This window comes from Nicrophorus vespilloides, unplaced genomic scaffold (genome assembly GCF_001412225.1).
Source record: "Nicrophorus vespilloides isolate i.1.1-1 unplaced genomic scaffold, Nicve_v1.0, whole genome shotgun sequence".
Classification (NCBI taxonomy): Eukaryota; Metazoa; Arthropoda; class Insecta; order Coleoptera; family Silphidae; genus Nicrophorus; species Nicrophorus vespilloides.
Window position 1 is genome coordinate 144,895 of NW_017096016.1, and position 18,865 is coordinate 163,759.

General features: G+C 27.1%; 1 long non-coding RNA gene across 1 annotated transcript in view; it reads right to left on the bottom strand.

Moving 5' to 3' along the window:
* Positions 1-17,654, bottom strand: part of LOC108569172 — a 48,756-nt gene extending 31,102 nt beyond the window's left edge. The window contains exon 1 of the long non-coding RNA XR_001891324.1: positions 17,318-17,654. This is a non-coding gene — a long non-coding RNA (uncharacterized LOC108569172). The remainder of the gene's footprint in view (positions 1-17,317) is intronic.
* Positions 17,655-18,865: the final 1,211 nt, after the last annotated feature.

An 18,865-nucleotide genomic window follows, 5' to 3' on the forward strand; every position in this document is an offset into this window, starting at 1 on the left:
TTCCACATGACTTTTCAATAACATTTTGATCCTCATTAATTGAGATCGCATTTATTGGCTAACAGTATTTCACAATTTCACAAGCTCTTCGTTTTGACACTAGATGATAACTGTTATTTCTGCGTCAGCTGTCATAGCTGTCAATGTTGATTTTTTTAATTCTTTGCTAATAGTATTTGACACATGGTGATAGCTGTCATTTATGCGTCAACTGTCATAGTTGTCAATGTAGATTAATCTAATAATTAACTAGCTTCCATTTCGACTTGACCTTTAAATAACATTTCGATCATCATAAATTGAGATCGCATTTATTGGCTAACAGTATTTCACATGTATTCTTTGTGACACATACTGATAGCTGTCATTTCTGTGTTAGTTCTCATAGTTTCCATTTCCACTTAACCTTTAAATAACATGTTGAAGATTAAACAATTTTCTTGTAAAAAAAGTTTTCATTGTTTTCACTCATTGTCTTCAAATTCTTATTTCACAAGTTCTTCTTTTTGAAACATGGTGGTAGCTGTCATTTCTGTGTCAGCTGTCATTTTATCACTGTCAATGAAGATCACTCTATCAATTAACTAACTTCCATTTCCACTTGACTATAAATAACATTTAGATCATCATAAACTGAGATTTATTAGCATTTATTTGCTAACAGTATTTGACACATGGTGTTAGCTGTCATTTCTGCGTCAACTGTCATAGTTGTCAATATTGATTTTTTTTATAATTGATTTTCTTTGAATTTATTAACTTCACAGTCTGTTTTAACTAAAACTTGACCTCTAAATAACATTTGTATTATCATAAATTAAGATCGCATTTATTGGCTAACCATATTTTACATGTTCTTCGCTTTGACACATGCTGATAGCTGTCATTTCTATGTCAGTTGTCATAGCTTCCATTTCTACTTAACCTTTAACATGTTGAAGATTAAACAATCTTTTTGTAACAAAAGTTGTTCATTGTTTTTACTTCATAATTTCAATGCCTTCAAATTCTTATTACACAAGTTCTTCGATTTGACACATACTGATAGCTGTCATTTCTGTGTCAGCTGTCATAATTGTCAAAACTGAAGATTAAATACACCAGATTTTCATTGTTTTCGAGTAATGTAACCATAGAAATAAATTGAAGATGAAATAAATTTCTGGTGACAAAAAAAACAGGAATTTTTCTCAGTATTTTCTTCATTCAAACATTGAACTTATTTACATTATCCATTTGTAAATAGATTTATTTATTTAAAATAAAGTGTTGACAGCAGTAAAGCATTTTTTGTCAGTCACACTATAAAAGTACACAATGCGGTAGTTTCCGTTTAGCAAATTTTTTGAAGGCTCAGTTTTTTGTTGAAACGTCTTCGACCAGAAGATTTATGGTTTCAACACATTATTATTTTCTCTTCTTTTCGTCACGCATCAATGATTTTTTATTAAAGCTTTGTGATTTTGAAGTATTTATATTCCTGACTTTGAATTTAAATAGTAAATTTGTAACATTTTCATAAAAATTTGATAATTTTTCATTATCTCAACGAAAAAAACTATTTATTAATTAAACAGTTTAGTAATTATTAACTTTATTTAATTGTGAAAACTAATAAAAAACTAAATAAAGATTTCTGTTGAATCCTTTCATAGAAAGTGTTATTCTGTAGAATTCTGTTTTTCATCGTTGATTATTATTGATGCAATATATCGGACAACCTCATTAATTCTCTTAAGATTAATTAATTAAAAAAGCAGGTTTTGTTTGTGTACTAGTGAATTGCGTAAGCCGCCGTTCGATTACAACAGAAATAAATGAGATTACAAGAAGATAAGGCGCACGTTTGTAGAGTAGACGCATTGAAAACGATCCGATTCAATGCATAATCACAAACGCATTACGAAATCCGACATGATTTGGAGTAGGCCGTAAACAAATTAGGTAATTAAGGAAGAAAAATGAATACGGAATTGGAATTGGTAATTTCTTAAGATTGGGGTAGTAATAATAATATTATGATTGCGAGTATATATATTATAATACTGAAGAAACCAGAGATTTCTCTGCGGCTATTTAAGATATTCATTCCATCCTCATCATCATCATCATCATGATCACATTTTTGCAGACCTTAGCCGTTGTGAAAGTCGACTTACAAAAGCTAAGTCCGTTTCTATTCGCGAAAATTGATTGAGTTTATCCATCCAACTTTGGGGTCTTCTCATGAAACTGGAGACGTGAGAAGAACATCTGGTTTCGGTAGCCTTGACATTCGCCCCAAATGCATTTCGGTGCACGCATTCATCTCTCCCCCAAATTTGCATTCATTCGCTCGTTGTTTTGTGCACCATGTGCACAAAATAATTCTCGATTATTCCCAAGGGAAAATAACAACAAACAAGACTTAAAACAAACAAAAAAACGTTTTGTTTGAGTTAATTGATGATGCAAATGTTTGAGATGGAAACAAATTGCACATGTTAACCGGAGCGGAAATGAACATCGTAATCACGTAACTTCCGATTTCCGTTGTGACGCCTTGTTTTTTTTTTACTATCTTTTGAGTACATTCGTTCCTCCATCTCTGATCAATTTTAAAAATAAAAAGTATTGGATTGGCAAGTTTTGGATTAGTCTGTTTTGTCATTTGACAGATGTCAACTTTAGTTGTGTATTTTGAGCTGTATCCAAGGAAACAAAGATCAATGTTTATTATGAACAACTAATGAAACTGAAGGAAACAATCAAAGAAAAATGGATAAAACAATGCAAATCCTCGCACATCTTTGGTAACTCGTGTCAAATTATTGAAGTCTGGTTGAAAAGTGATGTCGCATCACAAAGTTTGCAAAACTCTTTGAATGGTAAAACTTTCACTAATTATGATGACCTGAAATTGCACTTGGTTCAGGTTTTTGCTGAAAAAAACAGCAGTTTTATGAGCGTAGAATCATGAAGTTACCAAAAAGATGGCAAAAGGTCATCAAACAAAAAAAAGAGTTTTATTTCACACTAAAAACGGAAAGTACTGCAGAGTTGATAAAGTCTGCGACAAAATTCGTCTTATTGGATGAGGGAAAAACAATGGGAAAGGAATAAGACGTTTGTTTGTTCTGCAAATTACTAACGACATAGAAGATATCTAATTACAGAAACTATTCCGCGCGAGACGCAAGAACAATCGGTAATAAATTAAAAAATCTTCATACAAAATATCAAACAATGCGAAGAAAAAACACTTCTCTTACTACTGTTAAGCTATTCGCAATATCAAATAGATAAATTGAAGACTCGAAAAATTGATATGTTCCCTTTTTTTTAGAAAGTTTTCGTTGCTTTTGAGGATATGGGAGGTGAGCCCTTCGCGTTTAAATAATTTATGGTTCGTAAGTTTGGAAATATTTCAATCCCAATGCATTCGCCACGTGGCATCCGATGCTCCAGCGCAAATTACAAAGTTACGGAACTAAATTATAATCCAATATGTATACGAAAGGATTAAATAATTAGTGAATGTTAACTTTGTATATAATTTATATTATAATTGCTCATCGGAGGCAATTTACGAATTTACTAAAGTTAAGGATTTACTTGGATGATCAACTTTTACCAACTTTGAATAAATAAATCAAATTCTGTTAAAAATAAATTCACATTTTTGAAATACTTTCGTTCAAGATTTAAAAAATAAAAAAAATAAAACTTATTGAAAAGATACAAAGTTTGTATCAATAAAAACTTAATTTGTAAAAAAACTTTGAAAGTTAAGCAACGTATATTTGGGATTTACTTGGATGACAAACTTTTATCATCTTTGAACAAATAAATCAAATTCTGTTAAAAATAAGTACACATTTTTTAAAAACTTTCTTCCAAGAGAATTTCAGAATAAGATATAAGAAATTAAAAAAAATAAACTTATTGAAAAGATACAAAGTTTGTATGAATAAAAACTTAATTTATAAGAAAAACTTAGAAAGTTAAGCAATGTATATTGAGGATTTACTCGGATGACAAACTTTTACCAACTTTGAACAAATAAATCAAATTGTGTAAAATAAGTACAAATTTTTGAAAAACTTTTGTCCTAAAGAATTTCAGAATAAGATATACGAAATTTAAAAAAAAATAAAATTTATTGAAAAGATACAAAGTTTGTATCAATAAAAACTTAATTTGTAAATAAAACTTAGAAAGTTAAGCAAGGAAGTTGAGGATTTACTTGGATGACCAACTTTTATCAACTTTAAAAAAATGAATCAAATTCTGTTAAAAAATAAGTACAAATTTTTGAAAAACTTTCGTCATAGAAAATTTCAGAATAAGATATAAGAAATTAAAAAATAAAACTTATTGAAAAGATACAAAGTTTGTATCAATAAAAACTTAATTTGTAAATAAAACTTAAAAAGTTAAGCAACGTATATTGGGGTTTTGCTTGGATGACCAACTTTGAACAAATAAATCAAATTCTGTTAAAATATAAGTAGAAATTTTTGAAAAACTTTCGTCCTAGAGAATTTCTGACTAAGATATACGAAATTTAAAAAAATAAAATGTATTGAAAAGATACAAAGTTTGTATCAATAAGAACTTAATATATAAATAAAACTTAAAAAGTTAAGCAACGTATATTGGGGATTTACTTGGATGACCAACTTTTACCAACTTTGAACAAAAAAATCAAATTCTGTTAAAAAATAAGTATAAACTTTGAAAAACTTTCTTCTAAGACAATTTCAGAATAAAATATAAGAAATTGTAAATGTATTTATGTAAAAACAAACTTATTGAAAAGATACAAAGTTTTCATTAATTAATAAATAAAAATTAGAAAGTTTTAACTGAAAATCATGACTAAGAACAAAAATATTTTTTCTATTGAAATTTATAAAAAAATATCACATAGACATGATTATAAATAATTAAGTAACAATAAATGTTAATTATTAATTAGTATTTCTGTATGCATTTTATTTCTAAGTTGAATTTTTTCGTGTTTCTTATTCAAAGAAAGAATGTTGAGGTTTATTTTTGATAGACTTGGATGTTGTATGTTGGCACCGGTCACGAATATACTCGTAAACTGCAATCATTACGTTATTTTCCTTTTGATTTATGAATTTATTACAAACTGGCCTATAAAATATTATAGAAATACATGTGTAAAATAAATATATTGAATCTAATAAATTACATACAAAAAAATAAATCACAGCCACTTTTCAACCTAAAAACAAACATTTATGAATATAATATACAATTCGCATATTTTTTACTAAATTATTTTTTTTATTTAAATTGTTTCAATTACGAAACAATATAAAAAATTGTAATTTCTTAGAAATCTGTATTTGTAACATTCACAAAGTTACACAAATATATAAAAAATTACATGTAAATCATCAAATTTATGTAATAAACTCACGGAATTAAGTTATTTCAACAATAATAAAATAAATTCTGTAATAAAGTTGTCGTCAACATAAAGAAGAAAACGCAGTCTCGTAATAACAAAGAACGCGACTCCATGCGATGATTTCGAGGTATCGTTTCGTTTTGTGGGAATGGAATGAAATAAGCTTTGGTAATTAATTGTATTTTTTTTTTGCTTCTTTCGTTTAATTAAATTACAATAATCCCAGTGAATAATTTGAATGAACTAAGAGTACGTAATAAGTAAAGCGCGTGCAGCCACATCGGAATGTTACATAAAACGTTATATAATGCGCATTTCGAATAATCTTAGGAATATTGTGATTTTTTTTATGAAATTCGAATTTGTTAAATTGAAATATTTATTAACTGTTTCCTGATGAGATTGTGGTAAATTTTAATTGATTTGTTTTTTTTTTGGAGCGAAGATTCAATCAATCAGCGCCGGTTTATAAACCTGAATCTCTTGTTACGTGAAAGTTTCGCATTTATTTTATTTTTTTTTTGTATTCATTCATTCTTCCTTTAAATATTCAATTACCAAGTGTGGGCTGGATGAGAGAAACGAAGCTACGGACTCACCCACTTACCAATATATTATTCAGGAATAAAAGAGAACAAGTGCCTTATGGTCTCGTCGTCGTATCCACTCTAAAAATCCTTTTGTGTGGTTTATTATTATTATTTTGTTGCTGTTGTTGATTTTATTTTATTTTTTCTTTTTCTCTTTTCTTCTCTGTTGCAACAACGGTAACTTGATATCAGAATGTCGAGGAACATTTGGGTCACTTTCGTTATTACTTTTATTACGATCCGGAGAGCACCAGATTTTTCGAGAGGTCCGAACAGCTCGTGTGTCCGTTGTACAAACACAACCAGTGCTCTTAACCTACTCTCCTCAACAATACATTAACATACATTATTTTTCGTATTATTATTAATATAATTTCAACTTAACTTTACAAATAAATAGTACATATACATACATTTATATTGTGAAAACAAAAATAGTATTTTTAAAAGCAATTTTCTGTATAAAATCTACTATAAAAGCAATAATCTAATAGAAATAGGTGGGATTATATATTATTAATCAAATATTCAAATAATATTTCAGTATTTAATATTGAAACAACGAATTTTCTTTAACTTAACCATAGTACATATACGAGCACACTTATACATTTGTATTGTGAAAAAATCAAAATTTTCAAAAGCATAAAAGCTACTATAAAAGCAATAATCTAATGGAAATTGGTGTTATTAAGTATTAATAATCAAATATTCAAGTAATATTTCACTAAATAATGTTGTTACTATAAATTTTCTTTAATTTAACGATTTACGGAAGATTGGCGGATATATCCGCCCTAACCTTTACATCGAATCTTAGTTCTATTTCAGATAAAGCAGTAACATAGCAATACACAGAAGTTTCACAACAAACAGTTAAAAATGCGAACTGTGTCTGCAAAGAGTTAATCATCACTTATTACTCTTTTAAAAATTACTTAAATTTTCTTTTCTATTTCCTCAAAAGTACATCAATATACATTTTTTTTTTAATTAATAATATAATTTCAACTTAACTTCACAAATAAATAGTATATATATGAGCACATACAGAAATTTATATTGTGAAACAAATTCAGTATTTTCAACAAAAATTTTCTGTATAAAAACTACTATAAAAGCAATAATCTAATAGAAATTAGCATGATTAAATATTAATAATCAAATATTTCAGTACTTAACGTTGTTACAACGAATTTTATTAAATTTATCCATTTACGGAAGATTGGCGGATATATCCGCCCTAACCTTTACATCAAATCTTAATTCTTTTTCAGATGAAGCCGTAACATAATAATACACAGCAGTTTCACACAAAAACATTACAAAATGGGAGCTTGAAAAATCTCCGTCTGTAAAGAGTTAATATCATCACTTATTACTATTTTCAAAATTACTTAAAATTTCTTTTCTATCTCCTCAAAAGTATTCATGTACATTATTTTTTTATTAATAATATAATTTCAACTTAACTTTACAAAGAAATAGTACATATACGAGCACACTTATACATTTGTATTGTGAAAAAATCAAAATTTTCAAAAGCAATTTTCTGTATAAAAACTACTATAAAAGCAATAATCCAATAGAAATTGCTGTGATTTAATATTAATAATCAAATATTCAAATAAAACTTCTGCACTTAATCTTGCTCCAACAAATTTTCTTTTATTTAACCATTTACGGAAGAATGGCGGATATATCCGCCCTAACCTTTACAGCGAATCTTAGTTCATTTTCAGATGAAGCAGTAGCAATAATACACTGCAGTTTCGCAAAAAACTGTTAAAAATGCGATCTTGATAAATATCTGTCTTCAAAGAGTTTATCAGTACTTATTCTGCATTATTTTTACCTTATTTTACACTCTTTGTTAAGTTCAGAACTTTATGCAAATAATAAATTTGCTCTAACTATAAAATTAGGTAATCGAATATCAAATGTATCCAAGGACTGTAAACTGAAGGATCATGAATAATTGTGAAAGTAAAATGGTAATTCCATAAATCACGATCCTCCTCGCGCCGCATTGCCAATAATTCTAATAAAGACTTGTAAGGTAATTTAATACCATATTGGTCCGATTGTGCGAAGAGAGAAGAGCGACGTATAACGAATCCTTATCGGGCGAAGAACGGGTTTCGTGGGCGTTCATACCATAAAAGGGATAAAATATTGCGCAGCGACATGTTATAGCGTCCGAAACCGGCCGTTATATGTATAACGACTTCGGGCTTTATGTATTTATTTCATTACGAGAGACGTATGCAAAGAAAAAGTAAAATAATATTACCATTCGAAGATCAACCGAGGATTTATAAGACGCGCACTTATTTTCTTTTTTATTTATTTTTTTCGAATTTGCCGCCAAAGCAGAAACAAAATACGCGCAAATGTTTTTGATTTAAACGACCATTGTTGTTGTTGCACAATGTGCACTAAACGATAATTTACGGCGAGTCTAATTGAAACGAGTAGGAAAACATAAATATTTTGCAAAAAGAAAAAAAAAAGTAATGTAAATGTATACGTGTCGCATCAATATCAATCGAAGCTCACCGGACTCCGATTTGTCAGGTTTAATTAGATTTCAAAGGTGTTCTCACTGATTAATGTCTGCTGTCGCTCGTAATTTGTACATTCTCCAAAATCGCATCATATCAATGTACTTGCATACCAGACGACTCTTCCAGTTAATAATTTTTAATTGAAGATTTTTCCAATCAAATTACATTTCCATTTAATCAATTTATCAATCAACTTCACATCAAAAAATCTTAAAGATAAATTATTAAAGCTGTTTCATTATTAAGTATAAAATTTCTAATAAAATTATAATTTTGATAATATTAAAATGTACACATTTTGTACAATTATTACGTATAGTATAGTGAAGATTATGCAATAATTGCAGATTATTCTTCTTTTTTATTGGAACGGATTCAAGAAAACAATTAGTAAAGTGTTTCGTGTAAAATATATATATTTATGTGTGTTTAAAATTTGTGTTTGACTTGGCTTACTCATTATCCAAAAATAGCGTGTGTAGTTATCTTGTTTGCTCTATGATATGCACTCCACTGACATTGTTCTATCAACTGCAAGAAAACTACTAGATTGTAGCGCATGTAAATACTTAAATATTTTTTTGAAACATTTATTTAATTATACGAAAATTAATCATTACTTATAAAGGGTGTCTCAAAATTAACGTAAGATTTGAATTTGCCGCCATTTGTGCAAAGTGTTGGCAACCCCAAAGAAAAACAATTAACGACACTACTTTATATAGAAAAAAAGTATGATTACTACACGGAATTTCGCTTAGAATATTTAGTACAATAATTAATAGCTTAATTTTTAGTAATCAATGAAAGTTTCTATACTTTTTCTACTATTTTCAAATAATCATTTGATTCATTACTAGTATTAAATGTACATTTAGTTAATGGAAAATAGATTACAACAAATGCAGATAAAGACTTGAAGTAAAATGTAGAAATGTTGGTAATCAATGAAAGTTTCCATGAAAATAAATAGAAAATTTATTTGTCCTTAGTTTCTCACTATTTTTAATAATCAGTTGAAGTATATATTGATTTTACTCATTACTAGGTAATGAAATATTATATCAAATGCAGACGAAGACTTGAATTAAAAGGAAAATGTATATTTTTTTTTTGTAATCAATGAAAGTTTCAATAGAAATTGAAAGAAAATTTTTGAATTTTTCATGATGATCAGAATTACTAATTAACTAATTAATTTGTTGAATATAAAATTTAAATAAAATCAAATATAAAATTTCTATTTTTATCAGTAAAACATTTATGAATAATTGTGATTTACTTTCAGGTATTAAAAAAATCAATTAATTTTTAGTGATCAATGAAAGTTTCTAATTAATAAAATTTCCTATATAATTAGATTGAAAACCCCAAGAAAAATAAATTATTAGTAATTGTTTTGAAATCTAAAAGGAAATATAAATATTCTGATCTAATGCAAAAAAAAGAAACATTTTAGACATTTCTTACAACTTTTCACAAATTACAGTAAAACACTTTGAAAACATTTTGAAAATTACTTTCAAATATAAACTGCAAATAATGAAGATGCAGCTTCAATTCCATTGAAATCACATAGATATTTCCATTTAAAAAAACTCATAGAAAAAACCTCTCTTGGAAAACTAGCAGAAATCCCTTAAAATTTTATAGAAATTTCTTAAAAATCTCATAGAAATCACTTAGAAAACTCACAGAAATCCTTTAGAAATTACATAACAAATCACATGAAAATATCACAGATATAGATTAGAAATCACAAAATGATGATAGTAGTGGCAGAACTTCACATTTTTATTAGAAAACAAACAGAAATCACTTAAAAATCTCACAGAAATCCCTTAAAAATCACATATTTATGATAGTAGTAGCGAAACTTTTAATTTTTATTAGAAATTACATAGAAATCCCTTAAGAATTCTCACATAAATTGATTAGCAATCACAAGATGATGATAGTAGTAACGGAACGTAAAATGTTTATTAGAAATCCATTAAAAACTTCATAGAAAACTCACAGAAATTCTCTAAAAATTACATTAATTACATTACAAAATCACATGAAAATATCACAGATATAGCTTAGAAATCTCCAAATGCTGATAGTAGTGGCAGAACTTCAAATTTTTATTAGAAATTAAACAGAAATGCCTTAAAAATCTCACAGAAATCCTTTAGAAATCACATGATTATGATAGTAGTAGCGAAACTTAAAATTTTTATTAGAAATCCCTTAGAAAACTCACAGAAATCCTTTAGAAATTACATAACAAATCACACGAAAATATCACAGATATAGCTTAGAAATAACAAAATGATGGTAGTTCTGCCAAACATGCCACATTTTTATTAGAAATCAAACAGAAATCACTTAGAAATTTCAGAAATCCTTTAGAAATCACCTAATTATGATAGTAGTAGCGAAACTTCAAATTTTTAATATAAATTCCTTAAAAATCTCACAGAAATCACATGATGATAGTAGTATCGCATCTTAAATTTTTTATTAGAAATTACATAGAAATCCCTTAAAAACTTCATAAAAATCACTCAGAAAACTCTCATAGAATAAAATATACTTTATTATAGGTTTCAGTTTAAAATGTATTACGTCAAGATGATTTAGCATGGAGCCACGTTGCCAGTGGCTTCTGACGGCGATTACGTAACGAGCCGATGGTCGCTAATTAGTATCGTAGTCCTCTCTCGCGCTCGACACTTTTTTTTGTATTTCCCCGCATTTTCCATTCCTGTTACATATTTACATTTTTTTTTTTTTGCGTAATTCATTTCGTGCACTTCGTTTTAAATGGTCAACACGAAAATAACGGTACATCCAGAGCATTGTGTGAGCGAGAGCGCGTGTATTTGTGCTGCAACGAATAGTTTTCACTATTTGCAGACCACACATATTTGCATAAAGTTATTACATGTACAGGAACGACGCATAATAGACGCAAAAAAATCACATTTCTACTACAACGACGAATAACGAAATTATAAAATTCCGATTGGATTTTTACCGGAATTGTAAAACGCCCAGCAACAATGCTAATAACAATAATGGAAGAAGAGCGTCTGAAGAATGATAATGAGTTGGGTAATGTAGTAAGTGGCGTCGAGTTTAGTAAATAATTGCAAACTTCGTATAATAATGGTGGGTAATAAGAGGACATAATGTTGCTTGTACATATATGTAAATGTTAACAAGTCGATGCTTATACACATCTGTGCTTGTACAAGAATGTCAATAGCAACAGCCCATCAATTGTCGTTGTCGTCGTCGGGACGGACGCATCTAATATGTTTGTTCGAAGTATCTGGCCGGAGATCTGAATTATTCACAAGGCATTGAGGCAGAGTTGAGGAGTTTTGCGTTCGTTCGAAACTGGAATCGAAATCCTCGAATGTAAAAAAACAAATTAAGATGAAGACGATCTTTTCTAAAAGCGGATGCTCTTGGCCGAGAACCGATGTTGCTTTCATTTCACATTCCGATTCAAGAATCGATGAGAGAAAATCCATTTCAATACATTGCATTTCATTACGATAACAAAAAACGATTATTTTTAACTTTGTTAACAAACAATTTTTGTTTGATATTTAATCTTTAGAACCAATTTTTTTAGGTTTAAAATACTGTTAAATTGTATAAAAATGTATGTTATTATTAATGAAAATATATCTGAATTATCCTCCAAATAATTTTCATTATAATTAAACAAAATACAATGAGTTGTACAAAAGAAAACTTGGCTATAATCTTACATTTAAAATATAAACAATTTAAGCTAATTAAGAACTTTTGTTGAAAAATTGTTAATAAGATAAAAATTTAGAATCAAAAAGTTACTCAACAAAATGTACTCAAATATTCTTGAAATACTTTAAACTAAAGAATAATTCAAATATCAATTGGGAAATGTTAAATTTCTATAATAATTATATCAAAAAGTTAATTAATATATTTTTTTTAATGACTAATTTAAACCAGTTTAGAAATGTCTGTTAACCTTTGTTAATCTAAATTATCTTTCGACTTATTTGATTTATGAATAAATTACTAAGAAGTAATGAGTTAAAAAATAATTGAAGCTAATTGTTAATCACACTTATTTGTTTCTAAATTTGTATTTTATTAAATCAAAAAGTTACTCAACAAAATGTACTCAAATATACTAGAAATACTTTAAACTAAATGAGAATTAAAGTATAAATTAGGAAATGTTAAGGTTTTAAAATTAATTATTGCAAAAGATTAATTATAATATTTTTTAATATGAATAATTTAAACTAGTTTAGAAATGTCTGTTAATCTTTGTTAATCTAAATTATCTTTCAAGTTATTTGATTTATAGATTAATAAGAAGCAATAAGTTAAAAAATATAAGACAAAGATACAATCTAACATTTAAAATATGAATAATTTAAACTACTTTAAAAATTTCGTAAATCACACTTATCAGATTTTGTATTCGTATCCTATTGTTGAAGTTACGCAATGTGAAATATGTAACCGGTAAAATCTCAAATATAATGCGCATTATGAGTCATATTAAGAACATTTTAAGTATTGTTGAATTTTTTGGTAATTTTAAACCAAATCTGTAGAAAAAAAATGGGTGCGTATTATATACGAATTTTTCATTTTGTATTAAAATAAATCAATTAGGAAACATTAATGAATTATTTTTTGTAAAAAATTTCAGAAAATTTATTAAAACAAATTTTGGGTGCGTATTATATAAGAATTTTTTATTTTATCGTGGTAAATCAAACATTCGCTTTGTAAAGGGTGTCCCAAAATTTACACAAGATTTGAAATTGCCGCCATTTGTGAAGACAATAATTTCAAATAATTTATTAAAACAAAATTTGGGTGCGTATTATACACGAATTTTCGGTTTGTATTAATCTAAATAAATAAAATCGATTAGGAAACATTTATTAAATAAATATTTGCAAACATGGCTTGATTTTGTAATAAATTTCAAATAATTTATTAAAAATAATTTATTTATTGTAATAAATTTCAAATAATTTATTAAAACAAAATGTAGGTGCGTATTAAATACGAATTTTCATTTTATTGCGTTAAATCATGCATTCGCTTTATATTATTAATAAAGTCGATTAGGAAACATTAATTAATTACTTAAATAAATATTTGCAAACAACGATTCTTTTTTATAATAAATTTCAAATAATTTATTATAACTAAATTTGGGTGCGTATTATATACGAATTTTTTTTATCGTGTTAAATCAAGCATTCGCTTTGTATTAATCTAAATAAACAAAATCAATTAGGAAACATTTATTAAATAAATATTTGCAAAAAACAACAATTATTTTTTTAATAAATTTTAAATTAATTTCAAATAATTTGCATAAAATAATACTTGTATCAGTGTTGCGATTTCGAAATTACGTGGGTGAATAAAAACGAGCGTTTGTCAACAAACAAAAGTGGAAGAAAAATAAGGACGTAAAAATATATAATAATGCAAACGTTTTTAATGAAATATTCATAGATCTGATATGAAAGTTGCGAAAAAATTATTTTTTATTTACATATTTATACCAAAATATAAAATAACGAACAAAACAAAACAAGGACGTAACAAATTTATCGTTTTCAATTTTTTTTTCTTTATAAATCAATACTCGAAATAGTAATCCGATTCAATTATTTTACATTCGTTATTTCATTATAACAACAACAAAAAATGATTGTTTTCAATGATTGAGGATTATTGAAAATTTGTTAATAAAAATAATCGGATTATCGTAATGAAATTGGAAAACATTATTTGTAATAACGAAAAAGAAAAACACATTTATTCTAGTTGTTTCTCTTTTTTTGTTGCTGTTGTTGCAATTAGGACACGCGAGAATTCTAACTGTTTTTTATTTTTTTAATGAATTTAATTGTTATTATTCGTGTCAATTGTTATTTTGGGAATATCGAACACGACAGAAAAAAAAATGTGTGTCAGTGGTGCAATTAACTTGGAGAGTCACAAAAACAATTATTGTATATTGTATATATAAAAAAAAAACTAATAATGAACCAAGTGCAAGAGAAATATGCTACACCAAGGACGAAATTAATAATTGTTTTTTTTTTTGCAGCACAATTATTGCTTCTTTTCGAACAAATTATTATCTGCGGTTAATTAATTGAATTTAATTAACCGCAGTCAGAGACGAAATTCGTTTATAAATTACGAAAAAAAAATTGAAAATCATCATTGTGCCATTTTTTCAATTTAATTTCTATATTTAAAAAAAAAATAAAATTTTATCATAATCATTACATAACATTTTTCATTATAATATGTAAGTTCTATCAACTTGTTCTGTGGTATCATGTACTGTTCTTTAATTTTCTATTTTGTCAGATTTGTTAAGTTTACTAAGTAATAAAGCTATGTTTTTTTTCAATTTTATAAATTTAACGTTTAAAATGCAATAATAATCATTACACAAAATTGTTCAATTTAAATGTAAACTTTATTAACAGTTTTTTAAAGAGTAAATCTACGTTTTTTTTTCAAATCTATAAAGTTAACGTTGAAAAATTCAATAATAGTCATTACCAATGAATAAATCTACGTTTTTTTCTTTTAATTAGATCATTTTATCGTTAGAAATAGAATCATAATCATTATATAAAATTGTTGATTTAAAATGTAAACTTTATCAACAGTTTAGTTAAGTTTACTAAATAATAAGTTTATTTTTTTTTCCTTTCAATTAGATACTTTTATTAGAAATACAATAATAATCATTACATAAAATTGTTCATTTAAAATGTAAACTTTATCAACAGTTTTGTTAAGTTTACTAACTAATAAATCTACGTTTTTTTTACATTACATAAAATTATTCAATTCAAATGTAAACTTTATCAACAGTTTTGTTAAATTTACTAAAAATAATTCTTAGGTATGGACAAATCATGTCTTGTATTTTCATTAAATTCATTTTCATTTTCTTAAATTTTTGGAAATACTATTAAATTTTTGAATATTTTAAATTTAAACTTTATCCACAGTTTTATTAAATTTTCTAAGGATAATTCTTAGATATAAACAAATAATTTTATCATTAGAAATACTACTAAATCTTTGCAAATATTCATTTTCAACATTATCCACAGTTTTATTAAATTTTTCTAAGGATAATTCTTAGATATGGATTTTTTTCTAACTGCATCACTATTATAAAATTTTACATACTTCTCAAAATATACATCAAACAGTCCGGGATCTGTTTGAAACCGGACTAATCAAGAATTTTAAACTACATAAAGATAATGAATAAAGCAAATTAAAATTTATGTGAAATTATATGAAATTTAGTTTATTTTGGAAGTTTTAAACCAGAATCAATCAGAACTGACCGTATTATATAAAATATAATCATCAATGAAGTGAAATACCAAATACTTCTGAAAATAATAAATTTGTAAATTTTGAAAAAAGTATTACACATAATAAGATGATGAAACAAAAATCTTTTAACATAACAATCTTGATCTTGGAATGCTACACAAGCTTTCTAATAAATCTCATTCAGAGCAATACCATTTGTTATTGTTTTCTGAATTATGCTTTGATTCGATTGTTATGTGTCCCTCCTAGAAAGTTCTCTAAAGACATCAAAACAGTTCGCATTCCAATTAACTTGCAAAACCATGTCTAAACCCAATATCACATACAATTCCAATTAGATTTTATCGGTCCGTTGATGGCAGACAGGAGACGCCGATAACGTAACGTCTCCACACCATAGAATTATCAACAACAACAACAACAACAAAAATATTTCAAAAACACAATTTGCTATACAGTTAAATTATGTAAATCTTCAAAGCCAAAATAAAAAGGTGAGCACACACGTGCGCTTCTATAATCACTCGCTCCACTATCCTAATAACATCCAAATCGGATTCTCTGGTCCTGCATGTCCATAGGAATCTCATTAGAATCTAAGTGGAATACATATATGGATGGATGAACAGAGATGCAACAAAAACGTAAAGAATGATGAAGACAGAGACAGAGAGAGAAAGACAGAAAAAAACACGAGTGTTTTCATTTACTTTAGTAGGTCACACGTAGCAGAAAATAAGAAAGTTTATATTTTATATGGAAACACACGGTTCGCTTTAGCCTCAAAATATAATCCGGATAATCATAATAATATAATGTGAGAAAGAGAGAGAGAGAGAGATAAAAATTTGTTGTCGATTATCATCATCGTTCACCTTGAGGAAAAGTGCATCGTGCGATAATAAACGAACACACACAGTTTGTTGACATCTGTTTGATAACAACATTTTTATTTTGGCACTAATTCCTTCTGCATTTTATTGAATTTTTTTATTTTTTTTTTTGAGAGAGGGGAATTCGAATGGGAAAGCGCGCGTCGATTCTACTAGACGCTTGGCGAGACCCTAATGGTTTAGGTGGCCGCAGTCAAGTTCAGAGAAACCTATACATGATGATGATAATAATGTTCTTTTCGTTGATAATAATAAAAGTCTTTGAAGAAATGGTTATTCATTAAAAATAAAGTGAAGTAAAGCCATGACCCAGATTATTTCCCGATGCACAGGATGGTCTTATTCTGCTTACAATTTGGATTAGTTGCTAAGCTAGTAGTACTAACGAATTAATATCTATATTATATAATCTTCATTATATTATTAAATATGTATGTAAATATTCACCTTTGTCGTGATTTAGAGATAATCCATTAAGAGTTATATAGTATTTGTGAGGTGAGGACACAAGAAAGCACACAATTTTTCGGATAAAATAAACACACACAAACACATCAACTTTTCGTTTTTATTTTATTTTAATTTATTTTTTTTTAATTCTCGTGAGCCTGTTTCAAATAGGATCCGGTCTATTGCAGTTCCTGTTTTCTTATGCGTGCATGCATATGTATATATATGAAATATTTATATAATAATATTATTTATTTTTTTTTAGTGTATAGTGTACAGGGACGCACGATAAACCCGTACATAAGAACGGTACACGACGCACTGAGATATTTCACTAAGTTTTCGAACGTTCCATGGCGCACTAAGTTAGCGCAACATGAAATGGTGGACACCGGGACTTGCGCACATTTTCTGTATACTAGCCGCATGTAAACATATGCATTTTCTGTTCATGGCCGTGGAATCTTTATATACCACACACACACACATATATTTGTATACAAGCACGCACTCAAACATATACACACACACGCAACGTAGATATGTACATGCGGTCTATGTACTTATTAAGGCGTATGACTCAATGGTACATTGTACCCATCCAAATACTATACCACAACTTAGTTGCTCATAGGTGAGGAAGAAACTGTTTAAACACAAACTAGAATATCTTTGTTATACAATACTAATTAAATAGAAAAAAAAACATTATATAATATATATACTTATTAAAGTCAACTATCCAATACTAAATACTATAGCATACCTCAGTTCTCAATAAATGAAGACACAAACTACTATATCTTTAGTATACAATGTTAATAAAACAGAAAAAAACCTTATATAATATAAATATACTTAATAAGGTCAATAATCCTATACTAAATACTATAGCATAACTCAGTTGTCCATAAATGAAAACACAAACTACTATATGTTTAGTATACAATGTTAATAAAACAGAAAAAACCTTATATAATATAAATATACTTATTAAGGTCAATTATCCTATACTAAATACTATAGTACAAATCAGTTGTCCATAAATGAAGACATAAACTACTATATCTTTAGTATACAATGTTAATAAAATAGAAAAGATGTTATATAATATAAATATACATATTAAGGTCAAGTATCCTATACTAAATACTATAGCATAACTCAGTTGTCCATAAATGAAGACACAAACTACTATATCTTTAGTATACAATGTTAATAAAACAGAAAAACCTTATATAATATAAATATACTTATTAAGGTCAATTATCCTATACTAAATACTATAGTACAAATCAGTTGTCCATAAATAAAGACATAAACTACTATATCTTTAGAATACAATTTTAATAAAATAGAAAAAAAAAATATATAATGTAAATATACTTATTTAGGTCAACTATCCTATACTAAATACTATAGCATAAATCAGTTGTCCATAAGTGAAGACACAAACTACTATATCTTTAGTATACAATGTTAATTTAATAGACAAAACCTTATACAGTGGTGCCTCGCATAACGAACGCCTCGCACAGCGAACGC